Source organism: Nannospalax galili, unplaced genomic scaffold (assembly GCF_000622305.1).
Source record: "Nannospalax galili isolate Female #2095 unplaced genomic scaffold, S.galili_v1.0 scaffold266, whole genome shotgun sequence".
NCBI lineage: Eukaryota > Metazoa > Chordata > Mammalia > Rodentia > Spalacidae > Nannospalax > Nannospalax galili.
In genome coordinates this window covers 1,594,526-1,605,383 of record NW_008355390.1, presented here as the reverse complement: position 1 = coordinate 1,605,383, position 10,858 = coordinate 1,594,526, and the positions used below count along the sequence as shown (strand labels likewise).

Genomic DNA, 10,858 nt, shown 5'->3' with positions numbered 1-10,858 from the left:
ACTATATTGACATATATCAATGGTGGGAATGTGAAGTCAGTAAGACATTTTGTCAGCATTTGTCAACACTGACATTGTGCTGACTTTTTGGTCACATTTTTCTGGATCAAATCTTCAGAAGTAGTCATGTGAAAACACAAGATACAAAGATGTTTACTGAAACATTCACAGAAGAAATGTTTGTAGCTTTTCTATCACTAGAAAAGGAGGATTAGGTAAATGGTGTTATTTTGGATTGAGTAGTCAAAAGCCAAATTCAACATCCTTACCATGAACCTCAGACGTATGTAATCCAGCCTGTCTCATCTCTTCTCACTATATGCCATTCAAGCTCTTCAAAAGTCACAGACATTTGCCCTGTTTAATCCTAGGCCTGTGTGAGTCTTTCCTTAGACATTCCCATGATAGATTCTTTCTGTCTACAGTTCCAGCCAGAGTACTAACCTTACAGGGGTCTTCCCAACCTTCTCTGTATTTTCTCTTTCCTTTTGTTAGTCCATAGATATTACCACCTCTTAACAATACATTGATATTGAGCTGCATATTCTTGATATGGTCCATTCCCTTCACTTGAAACAGCACTGCTATGGAATAGCAATTTATCTACTGGTTATTAACAAATGCTCAGCGCATTTTATTAAACCACCAATTATTTAAAAGTATATTGTAAAAGGGTTATGAATAGAGCTCAAAGCTCTGGGTCAGACCTCTGACACCGTAAAGAAAACGAAAAAAGAGATATGTGCCAGAACTTCAAACGATTAAATAAAATGAAACAATTAAAATTGTATACATGAAATTGTAGCCTCTGTAAAGTAGCATGTCATGAGAAAAAGGAAAAGGAACTTTGCCATCTTATTCTTCATTTTTTAATCCATTTAATGGTTTTATAAGAGTAGATTTATAGACTTCTCATGAAATTAGAACAAGAGGTTGGAAATAAGTAACTCATAAAAATAAATGTCTTTTAAAAAGTCTTGTCATATGGTAATCCAAACCCTTTAGATGCATCAACTCATTTAATAATTAGAACAATCTCAGAGGACGATTATAATTGTTGCCATTAGGTCAGGCTGTAAAGCAAGATGCTTTACATAATTTACTCAAAAGGAAACATCCCCTGGGTAGTAGGACTGTGGAAGGAAATCGGAGGAGAGGAGAAAGGAAGAAGGGAAGAGAAAAGCAAGGATTCATTCATCAGTCGATACACAAAAAGACCACACAGGTGGCAAGGAAAAGTGGTTAAAATTGTCAATGGCCACTGTGTGAAACTGCATGTTAAAGGGGAATGAAAAGAAGAATAATTTTAACTTATTTTATTGGGGTATTTGGCTCTTCTGGAACACCAAATAGTCCCTGGCCAAATGGTTCAGCTTTTTCTCAGTCCCTACTCATGTCCCTACCCAACCCGTCCAGTACACAGTGACTTAGTAAGGCTCTGTTCTAAATCACAGAAATTTCACTTTAGAAAATATGGTTTTGACCCGGAGAAATAATTCCATGTGTTAGAAAAGATCAGTTCTTCCTCAGGTCTGAAAAAGAGAACAAATCATCACATTAGGCTCAACATTGTCAACAGAGTATAGAAATTTTAGAAATTTCTGAGGGGATCCTAGAAATAATGTGGGCAAGCATTTTTAACTGGGCACTGATACCTATTCTTTCTTTCTTTTTTCCTTTTGTATGTTTACGTAGCTGGTCATTTGCTGCTTTTAATCCTATAGTTAGAAACAACCTAACTGAGTGAACTTGTGTTAAATTATGTTTGAAAGGACATAGGGTCAGTGAGAACAGTACGGGAGAAAATACAAAAACAGATGACCTCATGTTAAAAGGACAATCATTCCTTCTGAACCTTCTGACTCAACACTTCAAAGTATCACAGGGGACTCCATTATGTGCTGCCATTTATTTTCTTTAGAGCTTCTCCATGAAAAAGGAGAGGCTATGAGTAAGTATTTCAGATATGCAAGGACCCAGTTCTCTTTCCATCTGTTGTCTATTAAAGTAATGCATCATTTATTTCTTCAGAGCTAATATAGAATTGCACCTGTAGTCCTCTTATCAACTTAAAGGTTTATTTGGAAATATAAATAGGATTGATCCTTGTGTTATAATATTCAAATTAAAAACACAGTTAAATGCACCCCTTATGTGAACCCTAAAAATATTCTTTCAGTCCAGCTATAAGTGTCATGTTTCAGAGAGCACTGGTATACTAACAGTTTTCACACTGCCTGGTGGTTTTTCTGCTTGAGAGAGTGAGAGTTATTGGCTGTGATGCAGGATTAAATCTGGGCATATATGATTACAACTGTCCACATGGTAAAGCTTGGCTTTCAAAATTCAAAGTGTCTACAAAGCAGAAATGCTCTTTTACAAAGCAAAGTGGGGAAAAATGAAAAGTAACGTATCATATCTCATTTGTAGACTTTGTTCCTTCCTTTGAAAGAGACTGAAAGAGTAGGTCACACTGTTCTATTAAAGCATATTCCCTTTTACACTGAGACGAATCTATGATTTAAGAGTGTGCTCATCATGATAGCCCTGCCTTTTATGCTGTGAGCTATTGAAATATGAATACACCACTAATTCTTTGCAACTACTAGACTGTAAATCTAACATGTCAGTTAGTAAATGACCCTTATTCTTCATTTCTATTACTTGCTAAAGATTACCAGGTATCTGGGAAACCATAGGAAAACAGAAAATTGGGAAGAAACTGCCGATCATCCCCTCCAAGGCAATTTGAGTGCTTTCAGCTATCCCTGTAATGAAACAAACATTTGAAAGGTGAAATGTTTAGTCAAACAATTTTTTATGGAGTTTATATGTTCCAATTCTTCCAGTTGCTTTAATGATAGGTTTTCAGATACAAAAATTCCTTAAAGCCAGGGTTGATACATGACCATGAGAAATAAGAGTCTTCCAGGATTCTGGGAAGTTCCAGGCTCAGAACTCACAGCAATGGCGACAGCATGCAGAAGACTCATGCAGATGCTATCAGGCAAAACCCAGGATAGAATTAGGGAAATGGGCAGGAGGTCCCAACCTTAGCTGAGGCAGTATTGGAAACTGATCATTGTTGGGTGAAGGAGTATTGATCTTCTTTAAGGGAGTTATGCTAGATATGTTGAACAAGCTCCAGTGGATGAACTCACACCAAGGGACATCTGGGTACACAAACATGACTCAATGAGCCTTGACATATATGACCGAATGCATGAAATTCTGTGGGCAGGCTATGGGGGTGCAGATAGGGCATGTCACCCAAATATGATTAAAATGTATTGTATGAAATGCAATACAAAATTCTATTAAAAATATACATTGAAAACAAATTACTTAAGAAATACAGTGACTCTGGGCCAGCAAGATAGTTCAGAAAGTAAAGGGGTCTGCTGCCAAGATTAATAATGTGATTTTGATCCCTGGGACCCACGTGGTGGAAAGAGAGAATCAACTCCCATTAGATGTCCTCTGACCTATACACACTTGACATGGCACCCACAACAGACACATCATACACACACACACACACACACACCCCACAATAAATATCATAATTTTTAAAAAGCCTCCTCCTAGAAGACTAGGTCTCATTGTATCAGAAGGTGTCCTACAAAACTCCAAGAAAGAAATCTAATCAATGGTTCCATCCACCTGTAAAGCCTATGGACCACAACAGTGACCAGCTTAGCAAATTATCTCTCCTGGTGCAGCAGCGGCATTTTTTTCTTGGGGGTAATCAACAGCTGTCAAATTGGACTTAAGGTCTGCTCAATGGGAGGGGACTCATGCATGGTACTATAAACATAGCCAAGTACATATGGTTGGAGAGGTCATAGATCCTAGAGAAGAGCTGACTTCTGTCACTTTCCTAGACCAGTTCTATTTCTTACTATTTTCTAATTTTTCAGGAAAGGAAATGCCATTATTTTATAAATCAATAAATTGCTAACATAATTCTTGAGAAAAAGTAAATTTAGCTGCAACTTTGAAAACATCAATCCAGTCTAACTGTAAAAATAACAATTTTCATCCACTAGATATTTGCTATGTCCTGGCTGCTTGTGCTAGATAGCTTTACTTGCCAACTTGACATACCTGGGTAGAGGGAGCCTCAATTGGGGAAATGTCTCTACTGGACTGGCCTGTAGCCATGTCTGTGGGACATTTTCTTGATGCTGAATGATGTACAAGGGCCCAGCCCGCTGTGGGCAGTGCCATCCCCGGGCAGGTAGTTCTGTATTGCATAAGAAAGCAGGTTAAGCACGGGCCAGGGGGCCAAGTCAGTAAGCATTGTTCCTCTGTGGCCTTTACTTCAGCTTCTACATTCCAGTTTCCTGCCCTAGGTTCTTACCTTGGGCTCTCTCAGGGATGAACTGTGACTCAGGAGACATAAGCCGAATAAAACCTTTCTCCCAAAGTTGGTACTGGTCAGAGTGTTTTGTCACAGCTATTGGAAAGAAACTAGAACACTGCTCATTACAAGATATCACCTCTGGCCTGCTCACAGCTAAGAACAAGATGGCATTAGCCATAAGCTGGCCATTGCTGTTTGCAAAGACCAATTTAGAAAGAGTGTGGTTGAAAACAGGCTTCACTGCTTTCATGAGGGATATACCCAGGATGGGCTAAAGAGAAATTCCACTAAAACTAGTGGGAAAAAATAGACTTCAGGAAAGATTTGTAAGACAGGAGAGAAGAGATGCTCATACAAGTGAAATCCCAAACAGCATCTTGAAATTACAGAATAGAAGGATAATCTACTGAGTGAGATATCAGCAGGAACAAAGTTTCAAGAGGATGTAAGTTTCCTATGGTCCAATTTTATTAAACTGCTGGGCATTTATCATTGACTAACTCAGCATCTCCACCTCCAACTATACCACTATCTGTTTCCTCTCTTAACAAAGACTCTGTTATCCCCTTACATTCCCAAGCCAAAAGTCTGTATCTGATGCTGAGTCCCTACCTTTTCCTAACCTTTTCATCCTATCATCAACCTACATCCATTATATTTTATTTTAGATATTTTACCAAGTAAGCAACTTTCAAAATTTTTATTGAATTTTTGTGTATTTCATATAAAACATTTTAATCATCTTTATGTTCCCTCCTCCCCTTCTCACTCTCCCATACCCCCCACATACACTGGATTTCATGCACTCTGTCATTTATGTTAAGGTCTATGAAGTCACAAGTAAAGTTAGTGTACCCAGACATCCCTCAGTTTAAGTTCATCCACTGGTTATAGTCTGTATATCTAGTCACTCTCTTAAGGATCAGCTCTGCCTCACACAGCAGTAATCAACTGCCAATGGTACTTTAGCTAATATTGGGGCTTGCTGCCCATTTTCACAGTTCTATGCTGGGTTTTGTCTCCTTGCGTTTGCATGGGGCCTATACCACTTGCTATGGATTTCATATAAGAAAGGTCCCAGGATCCTGTAAGGTTCTGTTTCCATATGGTCATGCACCACCTCCCCTGGCTATTGTAATCTTTCTGCTTCCTCTTCCACAATGGTTCTGGAGCCCTGAGTGGGTGGAGTTTATTATAGGAGTACTGTCCAAGGACCCATACTCTGTAGATTCTTATTCTCTAGACTTTGGCTATTTGTGGCTTTTTGTGTTCATTGCCCTCTGTTGCATGAGGAAGCTTCATTGATGAGATGAGAGATGCATTTGTATTCTCTCTACCCCTTGTTCAACTTTGTTCTGTGAGCCTTAGCAATTTTATTAACATTTATAGTATTCAAATCAGGTTATATAATAGGATAGTCTATAAAATAGAATGTTCTATTGCAATTGCCCACTGAGGCCTGGCACTTCCTGAGCATTCCCCAAGGTGAACTACAGCTGCTGCTCGGCTCTGTCCCAGGTCCACACTCAGGAAGACCTCGGCTCTTCCTGTTATTCTCTGGCATTTCTAGTCTCCTACAGTTGACACTCTTGAGGTGGATACCACACCCTTGGGAAAGCCTCTGTTTCTTTCTGGGTACACTCATCTGAGGTCTAGGCACTTTCTGTGACTGAGGAAGCTCTTCCACTAAATTCTTAAGGATATATTCTGAAATAAATATCCTCATCCAGAAAAAGATGCAACCTTTGCATCATCATTCTTCTGTACAGGTTTTTGGGTAGCATGCCATCAATAGCCAGTTTCACATTTGCCACGGGTTCCTTTTGATGAAATTGAGTGGCAGTTACTTGTCTAAATCCAACTGGGAGGCAAGTATGAGAGGAGTGTACTTTCTGCACCCATTTGTGTCAAGAAAATGCCATGTGTCTTCTACTTTAACGACATGGTCTCCACTGTCACTCAGTTAACTGCACACTGGTTTATGTAGTCCTTGAAGTTTTATTGATGTCACAGCAGCAAGCTTGCCAAGGGACTGCATCAAAGAAATGGCATATTGTAGCAAAAGCGGCCCATTGCTGGTGCACCCTAGAGAAGCTCCACATGCTTCCTAGCCTGCAGCATCCTGTGGTTTACAGCTACCCAGCCTGGTAATCCCATTTTACTTTTTAATGATGTTATATGCCTTCTAAAGATCTTTCCTGAATACACAAAATCTGAATATTCTGGTCCAGGTGCTATGGTTTGAATACGTCCTCAAAAGTTTATATACTAACAGCTTGGTCCTCAGTGTGACAGTGTTGAAAGGTAGTAGACCCTTTGAGAGACGAGGCCTAGTGATAGGTGACTTGGTCACTAGGGATGTTGTGCTCTGAAGGGATTAATATAGGTCTCATGGGACTCTGGTTAGTTCCCATGAATGCATGTTGCTATGAAAAGAGCAAGCCTGAATCTAGACCCACCTGGCTTCCTGTCTTATCTTGTAATTTCTTCTACCCATGCTTGATCTCATCATGATTACATCCATAACATTATACTGTAGCTAGAAGGTCCTCATCAGACCCTGGCCAATCCACAGCTACGCTGATGGATCACTAGCTAAATAAACATCATTTTTTTTTATGAATTACTCAGACTTAAGTATTTTATTATGGCAACAGTAGATGAAGTATGCTATAACTTCAATTTTGATTGAGAGGGGATTTAGCACAAGGAAATAACTATATAAAATAACTAATTTAGAAGTTAAAGTAAATGATATAATAACAAAAGCAGAAGTCAACTGCCACTTCTAGAGTTTGAAGCCACCAAAATAGCTGTACTGGATACTTTAGTGTCAACTTGACACACCTGGCTTGAGGGTGCCTCAATTGGGGTATTGCCTCCATAGGACTGGCCTATGGCCATGTCTGAGGGGCATCTTCTTGATTGTTGAGTGATGAGGGAGGGCCCAGCCCACTGTGGGTGGTGCCACCCCTGGGCAGGTGGGCCTGTGTTGTATAAGAAAGCAGGCTGAGCAGGGGTCAGGGTTGCAAGCCAGTAAGCAGTGTTCCTCCATGGCCTGTGCTCCAGCTCCTGCCTCCAGGTTCCTGCCCTGAGTTCCTGCTTTGGGCTCCCTGATGAACTATGACCTGGGAGATGTAACCCGAATAAACCCTTTCCTCCCCAAGTTGGTACTGGTCAGAGTATTCTGTCACAGCAGTGGAGAAACAAACTAAGGCAATAGCAATGCACACACTGCTTCCCGCTCTTTGGGGGAAAACAAAACCTGTTTGCCAATTCTTGCTGTATACATATCCCTGCATAGTACTATTTTTAAAGATGCTGCCTGAGCAAGGGGACAAGTTACAAATTAACTGGTTTCTCCAGTTCTCTACCTCCCATTCTCTCCCTGCTACCTCTTTTCAGCAAAAGATGACCAAAATTCTACTGAGCCTCGGAAATGCAGCCTGAAAGTTCAGATCTGCTAGGATGCAGAGCAGAGCCGGAGACAGACAAGGAAGAGGACGAACAGAGGAGCAAAGACTGGAACCGACTTTAAGGTCCACGAGGCAGCCCTGCCTCCATCACAGCTCTGAGAGAACAGGGACTACTGCATCACCCAGAGGCTGGCATTCGTTAAGCATCGATAAATATTTTACAAAATCAATGAATGATTTATTAGCAAATATAGCGTCAGCATTGAATAATCAGAAAATCTTTGCTTCTTTGTGTATATATGACTTCCTATCAAATCAGCACATTTATTGATATAGTGTGTGCGCACAGCAATTTAACAAAACAGCATATAAATGTGTTGTGTGCCTTACCTCTTTGATCCCATCTGATACAGTTTGAAAGCTTTTGCTTGATTTAATGACTCTTGTAATTTAAGTCTTCAAACTATTTATAAACTAATATTTTAAGAATTATCACAGATTTCATTTATTCTACAAGTGTCCCTCTCCATCTGAGCATAAGCTATGACTCTGGCAACTCCAAATCTTTAACTTAAAATATTCACCTCTATTGCTATCTCCTGACAATGGGTAAATTGAATTTCTACCTTCAATTTCTAACCATATCCACTAGAGTTTTCCACTCATAGGACTTCCTCATGCAGTAGAATTTTCCTGTGGATCTCACACTGCCTCTTCTTCATGTGACTGCCTTTGTTCAAAAATGTTCGAGTTTGATTTATAAATCTTGACTAAGAGAAACAAATCCATTAGCAAAAGATTAAGGACAGATTTTAATCAGTCACCGAACTATTATAATAGGAAATGAATCCAGTGTGAACTGAAGTGAACGTTGATTCATTTAGCGGTGGCAGGGTTTTAAAAGGGGAAATGAAAGGATAAGGAAAGGTGAGTAGGGGGTTGGTACAGTCAGAGAAGAGGAAACCTAGACATAGAAAAGGGGGTGGTCCAGGCACCAATTGAAGATAGTTCCTATGTTCTCACAGAGACTGGGTGAGCAGAGACCCCATCTCTGAGTTGAGACTGAGACAGTAAATTTTTTTCTTTTCGGTGGCACTGAGTTTTTCTTGGTCAAGCACTTGAAAGGCAGGAAAGCTAGCACTAACTTAGGATGTGCCTTGAGCGGTTAGAAACCAGATTAATACTTTGTCCAAGTTTTTGTGTGCCAAATGTGAAGGCTCATCAAGAGGAGAATTCAAAGCTGTCTTGGCTAATCTCAGCAAGATCAAGGCCAGCCCAAGTTGTCTCTATAGCATAAATTTCAGAAGGGACTAGGTTTTGTGCACTTTGTACCACTGTATGTGAGTTATTCCCCAAGTGCACAGCCACTTAAGGGTGAGCCAAGAGAAGCATGCAGTCTCCCTTATAATCAAGCAATAAAGGGATATATTATCTACAGAAAATTTTAACATAATGCTTTTTATTATTTCTATGTGCTGGCAATTCTAAAGAGTTTCAATGATAAAAATCCTCCTCGTCCCTAAAACTTTTTGATGAGGCTAATTATAAATACTTTCTCTAACTATTGTTAAATCTTAATAATATATAGAAAGCTTCACATTCGTCTATCTTTATCACTCATCTCTTAACATATATTGTATTTTTAAGGGAAAGTTAAGCTGAGGAATTGCCAGTTATATGGTTGATCTTTAACACTTGAGTCAGCACTTGCTTTCATTTTTAAATAACTTTTAATCATTCAGAACACATTTGAGCTTTCTTGGGTCTGTATATCACTCCCACACTTTTATTTAAGCAGTTGGTTCAAAATATATCAGTATGGCCAGTGATTAAGACAAAGACACAGACCTGGAAGCACTTCAATTCTTTCATAGCAGGGTTTATACTAGTGTTTAAAACATAAAAGAAGAAAATAGTGTGAACTACAAATATAGTATTTTGCTTATTTAAGCATTGAAGAGAGCCTTTACATTTTAAATGTATGCTTTTTAAGTTGGTGATCATTAAAAAAATCAAGAGAACAAAACATCCTATTGTGTTATCACTTAGCTGTTGCCTTGTTTTGTAGACATTGGTTCTACTAAAATTCTCTTATTACCAGAAAATTATTTGTACAAGATATAATAGAACTAATAGATTATTACATTTCAAGCTGTTAAATAGCAGTAAAACCAGCGTATAAAAAGCTGAATGGCTTTTTCTCAGTCTTTGTGCTGTGTTATTTATTTTCCAAAATACTTCACAAATCATCATAACATTCACTGAAAGAATTTCTTTGTCTATTTATTTTCTAGCTTCTATCACTTTATGCTATTGTTCTAGTTTGCTTTTTGGTTGCTGCAATAAAACACTGACCAAAAACAACTTGGAGAAGAAAGGGTTTATTTCAGCTTACAGTACAATCCATCATTGAGAGAAGCCAAGCCAGGAACTCAAAGCAAGTAACTGGAGTGCTGCTTCCCCTGACTTGGGCACCCACTGCTCTTATACATCCCTGGCACACCTACCCAGGGATGGCATCGCCTGCAGTGGGTTGGGCCCTCCTACATCAACCAGCAATCAAGAAAATGCCCCAGTGACAGGCCCGTAGTCCATTCTGATGGAGGTAATTCATCAGCTGAGGTTCTGTCTCCCCAGTTGTCTCTAGTTTTTGTCAAATTTAGTGCAAATAACCAGAACAGATATTTATTTCAACTGATGATTGTTACCGAAACTAATTTTTCTGCATAGGGAGCTGTTAACAAAAATGAGAGACAGAGAGAAGAAGGGAAAGAACAAATTGAAGGAAAGAAGTGAGGGAGAAGTTAGAAAAGACAGAGAGTAAGGAAGGGCAGGGTAACAAAGAACAAGAAAGGACCTAAACAATAGCAGGAAACATGAACAGCCAGGTACTAAAACAGTAACACACACCTGAATGTTTCTTAGCACTTTTTATTGTAAGTCTTCCATGACCTATTTAGAAGTTAATTCACTCAATATTTATTTAGTATAGTCTCTCACAGAAATCTCCCCTCCAATAATTATTTTGTAGGTCGTCATTTCAAAGCCATAGTACTTTATAATAAAACACCAAAAC

General features: G+C 39.1%; 1 pseudogene; it reads right to left on the bottom strand.

The window, feature by feature from the left end:
* Positions 1 to 5,940: 5,940 nt before the first annotated feature.
* LOC103749706 lies at positions 5,941 to 6,468 on the bottom strand (annotated as a pseudogene).
* Positions 6,469 to 10,858: the final 4,390 nt, after the last annotated feature.